This window comes from Salmo salar, chromosome 05 (genome assembly GCF_965601325.2).
Source record: "Salmo salar chromosome 05, fSalSal1, whole genome shotgun sequence".
Lineage (NCBI taxonomy): Eukaryota > Metazoa > Chordata > Actinopteri > Salmoniformes > Salmonidae > Salmo > Salmo salar.
The window spans coordinates 87925455-87934051 of NC_138295.1; positions in this window are offsets into that span (position 1 = coordinate 87925455).

Here is an 8597-nt window from a genome sequence, read left to right on the forward strand (position 1 = left end):
CTTTAGAAGGTATCTCTCTCCTCTCTCCTCTCTTTAGAAGGTATCTCTCTCCTCTTCTCTCTTTAGAAGGTATCTCTCTCCTCTTCTCTCTTTAGAAGGTATCTCTCTCCTCTCCTCTCTTTAGAAGGTATCTCTCTCCTCTTCTCTCTTTAGAAGGTATCTCTCTCCTCTCTCTCTCTTTAGAAGGTATCTCTCTCCTCTTCTCTCTTTAGAAGGTATCTCTCTCCTCTCCTCTCTTTAGAAGGTATCTCTCTCCTCTTCTCTCTTTAGAAGGTATCTCTCTCCTCTTCTCTCTTTAGAAGGTATCTCTCTCCTCTTCCTCTCTTTAGAAGGTATCTCTCTCCTCTCCTCCTCTCTTTAGAAGGTATCTCTCTCCTCTTCTCTCTTTAGAAGGTATCTCTCTCCTCTTCTCTCTTTAGAAGGTATCTCTCTCCTCTTCTCTCTTTAGAAGGTATCTCTCTCCTCTCCTCTTCTCTCTTTAGAAGGTATCTCTCTCCTCTCTCTCTCTTTAGAAGGTATCTCTCTCCTCTTCTCTCTTTAGAAGGTATCTCTCTCCTCTCTCCTCTCTTTAGAAGGTATCTCTCTCCTCTCCTCTCTTTAGAAGGTATCTCTCTCCTCTTCTCTCTTTATAAGGTATCTCTCTCCTCTTCTCTCTTTAGAAGGTATCTCTCTCCTCTTCTCTCTTTAGAAGGTATCTCTCTCCTCTCCTCTTCTCTCTTTAGAAGGTATCTCTCTCCTCTTCTCTCTTTAGAAGGTATCTCTCTCCTCTTCTCTCTTTATAAGGTATCTCTCTCCTCTTCTCTCTTTAGAAGGTATCTCTCTCCTCTTCTCTCTTTAGAAGGTATCTCTCTCCTCTCTTCTCTCTTTAGAAGGTATCTCTCTCCTCTTCTCTCTTTAGAAGGTATCTCTCTCCTCTTCTCTCTTTAGAAGGTATCTCTCTCCTCTCTCTCTCTTTAGAAGGTATCTCTCTCCTCTCCTCTCCTCTCTTTAGAAGGTATCTCTCTCCTCTTCTCTCTTTAGAAGGTATCTCTCTCCTCTTCTCTCTTTAGAAGGTATCTCTCTCCTCTTCTCTCTTTAGAAGGTATCTCTCTCCTTTCTTCTCTCTTTATAAGGTATCTCTCTCCTCTTCTCTCTTTAGAAGGTATCTCTCTCCTCTTCTCTCTTTAGAAGGTATCTCTCTCCTCTTCTCTCTTTAGAAGGTATCTCTCTCCTCTCCTTCTCTCTTTAGAAGGTATCTCTCTCCTCTTCTCTCTTTAGAAGGTATCTCTCTCCTCTCCTCTCTTTAGAAGGTATCTCTCTCCTCTTCCTCTCTTTAGAAGGTATCTCTCTCCTCTTCTCTCTTTAGAAGGTATCTCTCTCCTCTTCTCTCTTTAGAAGGTATCTCTCTCCTCTCTCTCTCTTTAGAAGGTATCTCTCTCCTCTTCTCTCTTTAGAAGGTATCTCTCTCCTCTTCTCTCTTTAGAAGGTATCTCTCTCCTCTTCTCTCTTTAGAAGGTATCTCTCTCCTCTTCTCTCTTTAGAAGGTATCTCTCTCCTCTTCTCTCTTTAGAAGGTATCTCTCTCCTCTTCTCTCTTTAGAAGGTATCTCTCTCCTCTTCTCTCTTTAGAAGGTATCTCTCTCCTCTCCTCTTCTCTCTTTAGAAGGTATCTCTCTCCTCTCCTCTCTTTAGAAGGTATCTCTCTCCTCTCCTCTCCTCTCTTTAGAAGGTATCTCTCTCCTCTTCTCTCTTTAGAAGGTATCTCTCTCCTCTCCTCTTCTCTCTTTAGAAGGTATCTCTCTCCTCTTCTCTCTTTAGAAGGTATCTCTCTCCTCTTCTCTCTTTAGAAGGTACTCTCTCCTCCTCTTCTCTCTTTAGAAGGTATCTCTCTCCTCTCCTCTTCTCTCTTTAGAAGGTATCTCTCTCCTCTCCTCTCTCTTTAGAAGGTATCTCTCTCCTCTTCTCTCTTTAGAAGGTATCTCTCTCCTCTCCTCTCTTTATAAGGTATCTCTCTCCTCTTCTCTCTTTAGAAGGTATCTCTCTCCTCTCCTCTCCTCTCTTTAGAAGGTATCTCTCTCCTCTTCTCTCTTTAGAAGGTATCTCTCTCCTCTCCTCTTCTCTCTTTATAAGGTACCTCTCTCCTCTCCTCTCTTTAGAAGGTATCTCTCTCCTCTCCTCTTCTCTTTATAAGGTATCTCTCTCCTCTCCTCTCTTTAGAAGGTATCTCTCTCCTCTCCTCTCTTTAGAAGGTATCTCTCTCCTCTCCTCTCTTTAGAAGGTATCTCTCTCCTCTTCTCTCTTTAGAAGGTATCTCTCTCCTCTCCTCTCCTCTCTTTAGAAGGTATCTCTCTCCTCTTCTCTCTTTAGAAGGTATCTCTCTCCTCTTCTCTCTTTAGAAGGTATCTCTCTCCTCTCCTCTTCTCTCTTTAGAAGGTATCTCTCTCCTCTTCTCTCTTTAGAAGGTATCTCTCTCCTCTCCTCTCTTTAGAAGGTATCTCTCTCCTCTCCTCGTTCCTGTCCTCATCTCTCTACTCCCCTCTCCTTCTCTCCTCTCTCTTGTCCTGATATTCCCATCCCCCACTCGTAATTCACTCATCTAACAGGCTTTTTAAATGCATGATAATTGGATGTTCATCTCCCATTATGTGAGATTTTATTTCTGTGTTACAGAGATGAATGGGATGTGAAACCCCCCACAGTCGTCTATTTACTACAGCAGATAACTGTTTTACAATCAATCCCTGACATCATGAAAATGGTGGTAGGCAGAGGTAGTGGTGTCTGTTATCTTTGTACATTTGCACGTCTGTTTTCCAAATTTCACCCTATTCCCTATAGTGAATTCCTTTTGATTACCTCTGCCATTTGGGACTAACCCGCTGTCTCATTAAGATGAGAAGGCAGGCGCGTTGTCAAAGCTGCTTCTGTAGATGAGAGGAATGGAGGATGAAACAAGAACCAATCCACTAGCTGCTCTCTCTGACAATTTGCAAGGGTTCTGCATCCCAAATGGCACCCTATTCCCTATATAACATAGCCCACTATGGGTCCCTGGTCAAAAGTAGTGCATTACATAGGGAATATGGTGTAATTTGGGACACAAACAGGCTTTAGGGATTGTTATTAAGAATTCTTCCAGAGGATGTGGATGATTATCAGGGTTTGGTCAGTCAGTTAGTTTTCAGAGGACATTTAACACCGCTTTCCAGGACACAGACTAATAAAAGGTTATTTCTGGACTAGAAAGCACACTCAATGGGAACATCTCCACATAATGAAATGTTTTTTAGTCAGGAACTAGGCTTAGTCGGAGACCAGGAAACCGACCCTTCAAGTGTGAATAAAATGTAAAGTGTGGATATACAGGTTGAGCTGCCTCTTCCTAAAGCCATGTCAGCGTTAAACAAAACCCATGGCAGTTTATTACAAGCTGTGAATGGATAATGAATGAATGGCTGCATCCCAAATGGAATCCTATTCCCTATAGTGCACTACAGTATGTATAGGCCCTGGTCAAAAGTAGTGCACTACATAGGGAATAGGCGTGCCATTTCTGATGCACCCACTCTTTTTTATTTGAAGAAGCTTCCAGCAGCAATCTGTTGTAACGCATAAACCAATGTTGTAATCATCTCACATCCAGAACAAAAAGGATTTGTCAGCAAATGTTTTCAACAAACCTCAAACAACAAATCAAAGCGTCCTGTCCATTTCCCTGCAGTAAACGTGTCTCCACCCACAGTGATTTACTCTTGGCGCTGGTCCTGATATTCCGTTGCTTTCGGCCATGTTGCTGATCAACGGCTGACAGGATAAACACACGGCTGTTTGTTTAGTTTGGACTTTTCATGGCCGTTTTCAAACCGCTTTAGAACAGTGATAAAATGGTGCAACAATAAGGCTTTACAATCTGTCTCCGTCTTGATTGCAGTTCAGCAGCTGCCTGATTTCTGGAGCGACTACAGAGGAGAGAAAAGGGCCTTCAGACAGTGTAATTATGGTTTTATTTATCACACACACACACACACACACACACACACACACACACACACACACACACACACACACACACACACTCTCAAACCCACACACACACACACACACACACACACCTCTCACCCCCCCCCCCACCCACACACACACACACACTCTCACACCCACACACTCTCAAACCCATACACACACACACACTCTCAAACCCATACACACACACACACTCTCAAACCCACACTCACACTCTCACACACTTCTGCCCCCTAGCTTTCCCTCTGATGACTTTATAATGGTTAATAAGATTAGTGTAAGGGAAAAGCAATAGGCTGATGGGTTGCAGGTGTTAGTCTCTGCTGAATGATTACATTTCCACTGAGGGCTGACGTAGTGAAACAGGTACAGTATATGAATGTAATTATGAACGGTGTGTTGAGTTAAAGACAGTTGTAACCAGTATATTACAACACTAATGTGTCTGAGAAATATGACAGGTAGAAAGAAACAGAAGAGTTGGGCCTTTGTAAACTACACAACATGTAGTGCACTACTTCTGATCAGACCCCCATAGGCTCTGGTAGTGCACAACATTGGGAATAGGGTACCATTTGGGACGCAACCCCAGATGAACCTTTGAAGTGGAGTTAAAGCATGTTGCCCAACGACAAACAGAGAGCTCATTGTCTGAGCCCTGTAGGCTGCAGCTCGCATGTAAACCAGGACAGCACAGTATTCACAGAATGCAAAACATGCAACATACAGAGAATGGGTAGAAATACCAGTCTGTACATGGAAACTCCATGTTAGAGATACGTGCCCCCAAATGATACCCTATAGTACAGTATACCCTATTCCCTATATAGTACAGTATACCCTATACCCTATATAGTACAGTATACCCTATTCCCTATATAGTACAGTATACCCTATACCCTATATAGTACAGTATACCCTATTCCCTATATAGTACAGTATACCCTATTCCCTATATAGTACAGTATACCCTATACCCTATATAGTACAGTATACCCTATTCCCTATATAGTACAGTATACCCTATTCCCTATATAGTACAGTATACCCTATACCCTATATAGTACAGTATACCCTATTCCCTATATAGTGCAGTATACCCTATTCCCTATAGTACAGTATACCCTATTCCCTATATAGTACAGTATACCCTATACCATATACAGTACAGTATACCCTATTCCCTATATAGTACAGTATACCCTATACCATATACAGTACAGTATACCCTATTCCCTATATAGTACAGTATACCCTATACCATATACAGTACAGTATACCCTATTCCCTATATAGTACAGTATACCCTATTCCCTATATAGTACAGTATACCCTATACCCTATATAGTACAGTATACCCTATACAATATATAGTACAGTATACCCTATTCCCTATATAGTGCAGTATACCCTATACCCTATATAGTACAGTATACCCTATTCCCTATATAGTGCAGTATACCCTATACCCTATATAGTACAGTATACCCTATTCCCTAAATAGTACAGTATACCCTGGTCCCTATATAGTACAGTATACCATATTCCCTATATAGTACAGTATACTCTATTCCCTATATAATACAGTATACCCTATTCCCTATATAGTACAGTATACCCTATTCCCTATATAGTACAGTATACCCTAGTCCCTATAGTACAGTATACCCTATTCCCTATATAGTGCAGTATATCCTATTCCCCGTATAGTGCAGTATACCCTATTCCCTATATAGTACAGTATACCCTATTCCCTATATAGTACAGTATACCATATTCCCTACAGTGCAGTATACCCTATTCCCTATATAGTACAGTGTACCCTATTCCCTATAGTACAGTATACCCTAGTCCCTATATAGTACAGTATACCCTATTCCCTGTATAGTGCAGTATACCCTATTCCCTATAGTACAGTATACCCTATTCCCTATATAGTACAGTATACCCTATACCCTATACAGTACAGTATACCCTATTCCCTATATAGTACAGTATACCCTATACAATATATAGTACAGTATACCCTATTCCCTATATAGTACAGTATACTCTATTCCCTATATAGTGCAGTATACCCTATTCCCTATATAGTACATTATACCATATTCCCTATACTACAGTATACCCTATTCCCTATATAGTACAGTATACCCTTTTCCCTATAGTACAGTATACCCTATATACAGTGAGGGAAAAAACGTATTTGCTCCCCTGCTGATTTTGTGCGTTTGCCCACTGACAAAGAAATGATCAGTCTATAATTTTAATGGTAGGTTTATTTGAACAGTGAGAGACAGAATAACAACAAAACAATCCAGAAAAACGCATGTCAAAAATGTTATAAATTGATTTGCATTTTAATGAGGGAAATAAGTATTTGACCCCTCTGCAAAACATGACTTAGTACTTGGTGGCAAAACCCTTGTTGGCAATCACAGAGGTCAGACGTTTCTTGTAGTTAGGCTACAGGTTTGCAAACATCTCAGGAGGGATTTTGTCCCACTGCTCTTTGCAGATCTTCTCCAAGTCATTAAGGTTTCGAGGCTGACGTTTGGCAACTCGAACCTTCAGCTCCCTCCTCAGATTTTCTATGGGATTAAGGTCTGGAGACTGGCTAGGCCACTCCAGGACCTTAATGTGCTTCTTCTTGAGCCACTCCTTTGTTGCCTTGGCTGTGTACTTTGGGTCATTGTCATGCTGGAATACCCATCCACGACCCATTTTCAATGTCCTGGCTGAGGGAAGGAGGTTCTCACCCAAGATTTGACGGTACATGGCCCCGTCCATCGTCCCTTTGATGCGGTGAAGTTGTCCTGTCCCCTTAGCAGAAAAACACCCCCAAAGCATAATGTTTCCACCTCCATGTTTGACGGTGGAGATGGTGTTCTTAGGGTCATAGGCAGCATTCCTCCTCCTCCAAACACGGCGAGTTGAGTTGATGCCAAAGAGCTCCATTTTGGTCTTATCTGACCACAACACTTTCACCCAGTTGTCCTCTGAATCATTCAGATGTTCATTGGCAAACTTCAGACGGGCATGTATATGTGCTTTCTTGAGCAGGGGGACCTTGCAGGCGCTGCAGGATTTCAGTCTTTCACGGCGTAGTGTGTTACCAATTGTTTTCTTGGTGACTATGGTCCCAGCTGCCTTGAGATCATTGACAAGGTCCTCCCGTGTAGTTCTGGGCTGATTCCTCACCGTTCTCATGATCATTGCAACTCCACGAGGTGAGATCTTGCATGGAGCCCCAGGCCGAGGGAGATTGACAGTTCTTTTGTGTTTCTTCCATTTGCGAATAATCGCACCAACTGTTGCCACCTTCTCACCAAGCTGCTTGGCGATGGTCTTGTAGCCCATTCCAGCCTTGTGTAGGTCTACAATCTTGTCCCTGACATCCTTGGAGAGCTCTTTGGTCTTGGCCATGGTGGAGAGTTTGGAATCTGATTGATTGATGGCTTCTGTGGACAGGTGTCTTTTTTACAGGTAACAAACTGAGATTAGGAGCACTCCGTTTAAGTGTGCTCCTAATCTCAGCTCGTTACCTGTATAAAAGACACTTGGGAGCCAGAAATCTTTCTGACTGAGAGGGGGTCAAATACTTATTTCCCTCATTAAAATGCAAATCAATTTATAACATTTTTGACATGCGTTTTTCTGGATTGTTTTGTTGTTATTCTGTCTCTCATTGTTCAAATAAACCTACCATTAAAATTATAGACTGATCATTTCTTTGTCAGTGGGCAAACGTACAAAATCAGCAGGGGATCAAATACTTTTTTCCCCTCACTGTAGTACAGTATACCCTATTCCCTATATAGGACAGTATACCCTATTCCCTGTAGTGCACTATACCCTATTTCCTATAGTATAGTATATTCCTGGAATAGGGTGCCATTAGGAAAGCAGCAGAGGTAACAAGGTATCCAGACTGGTGGTCAGTTATGATCAGTTATCAGTGAGCTGTACAACAGGAAGTTACTACAGTATTGTTATGATCAGTTATCAGTGAGCTGTACAACAGGAAGTGATATTGTTCTACTGTACCAATCAGAAAGGTTTGTGTTCAAATGGTCAGTAGTTGGTTTAATTGGAATTGTCCTTGTTGAATTTCTGCAGGGAACACAAAGCTATGGCCAGATATTAATAAAGGTAAATAGCTGTTAGATATCAGTTACAGAGCAAACAGGACTTTAAAGTTCATTACAGGGTTGGAGGACAGGAGAACTGGGCTATTGCGCCACCCAGTGGTTGAACATCACAGGGCATTGGGTTCTAGAAGACACATTAACCCCCTTCACACTTAAAAGGGGAATTTCACCCTGGGGGAATCTGGGCTTGTTTTCATCAGGAGGAAGGCAGGTCTGGGCTAATTCAGAAACAGAGGGTTATATTCATTAGTGCACCAAAGCAAACCGTTTTGCAACAGAATCCTTGACATCACATTGTAGATTAGAGCACTTGGAATAAGGCTTCCGTTGCAAAAGGTTTTGCTACAGTGTGCACTAATGAATATGACCTGTTAGCCAATCATGATGAAATCACATGTTTATCATGTGGGCAGTGTATTTGACAAACTCAAAATGAGTCAAAGGG